The following is a 1,478-nucleotide window of genomic DNA, read 5'->3' as shown; positions in this document are numbered from 1 at the left end:
GATCACATTAATTATACAGCCACATTTATACATACTATCATACTAGTGTCTGTTGTATTCTGCTGCCCTTCCTATCCCCTTCCTATCCCCCCTCCCCTCCTATCCCCTCCCTTCCCCTCCCTCTACCTCATCTATGTAACTCATTTCTCTCTCTCTTATTTTTTTCCCCTTTGCCTCACATCCTCTTATATGTAATTTTGTATAACAATGAGGGTCTCCTTCCCTCTTCTGTGCAATTCCCCCTCTCTCTCCCATTCCCTCCCACCTCTTGTCCCTGTTTGATGGTAATCTTCTTCTCATGCTCTTCCTCCCTGCTCTGTTTTGAGCCGCCCCCCTTTTATCAAAGAAAAAATATGGAACGCTTCACAAATTTGCGTGTCATCCTTGCGCAGGGGCCATGCTAATCTTCTCTGTATTCTTCCAATTTTAGTATATGTGCTGCTGAAGTGAGCACCTAACTTCTTTTTAAATGTAAGCATATATGTCTGTAAATTTTTCTTAGTATGGTACTAATGGTAGCCAAAAATTTTTCATATTGTCAATTTGGATATTTTCATATTGTCAATTTGGATATTTTCTGATTTAACTTTTATTTTCTAACCAACCATGGGTTATTTTCAAATGTATTGGTTCATTTTCCCAAAATATGGAAATTTTGCAGGTGTGTTTCTGTTATTGATATCCAGGTTACATAAAGTCATGGTCTAAGAACAGATTTTATTTAGTATAATTCTAAACATAATTCTAAATTTGTTAAGATTTGTTCTGTGGTCCCAAGTATGATCTGTGTTGATAAAAGTTATAGGTGTAGCTCAAGGAATGTGTGTTTTCTACTTTTATGGAGTATTCCATAAATTCCAATTAGGTAAAATCATATTTTTTTTTCAGTTTCATTTAGCTCATTGATTTTCATCTACATGTGTTATCATTTATTGAGGAAACTATGATAAATTATCAAAATATATCTGTGGATTTAATCATTTCTCCTTTCAGTTTTATTTCATATGATTTGAGAATCTGTTGTTTGGTGCATATACATTTAGGTTTACTACTACTTCTTGTGAACCAACACTTTTGTTGGTTTTGTAACTCAATTTCCCTATTTGTCATTTGCAATATTTCTTATTCTGAAGACTACCTTGTCTAAAATCAACATAGCCTCTCCAGCTTCAATTTAGCAAGCATTTATAGGGTATATTTGTTTCTCCCCTTTCCTTTAATCTATCAGTGTCATTAAATTATACATATTTTTATTATTTATGCTTTCAGGAAGTTCCTATCTGGGTCTTGGTTTGTTTTATTATTAAATTCAATATTCTGTCTTTTAAATTAATGTCTATTTGGACCTCTCACACTTACAACTACTGATATAATTGGATGAATATGTTTATTTTGCTGTTTTCTAATTATTGCCTATATTGTTGCTTCTTTTTTACAGAAATATTTTTTATGAATGTATTTTATTTACATTCTGCTTC

General features: G+C 32.7%; 1 non-coding gene across 1 annotated transcript; it reads right to left on the bottom strand.

The window, feature by feature from the left end:
• Positions 1-347: 347 nt before the first annotated feature.
• Positions 348-454, bottom strand: LOC124092017 (U6 spliceosomal RNA). The gene has a single exon (XR_006851490.1). It is a non-coding gene; the product is annotated as a U6 spliceosomal RNA (small nuclear RNA).
• Positions 455-1,478: the final 1,024 nt, after the last annotated feature.

The sequence above is a fragment of the Marmota monax genome, unplaced genomic scaffold, assembly GCF_021218885.2.
Source record: "Marmota monax isolate L192 unplaced genomic scaffold, Marmota_monax_Labrador192_F-V1.1 WCK01_AAM20220418_F8-fsc00046, whole genome shotgun sequence".
In the NCBI taxonomy this organism is placed as follows: Eukaryota; Metazoa; Chordata; class Mammalia; order Rodentia; family Sciuridae; genus Marmota; species Marmota monax.
The sequence above is the reverse complement of the archived record's forward strand: the minus strand, read 5'-3'. Positions and strand labels throughout refer to the sequence as shown.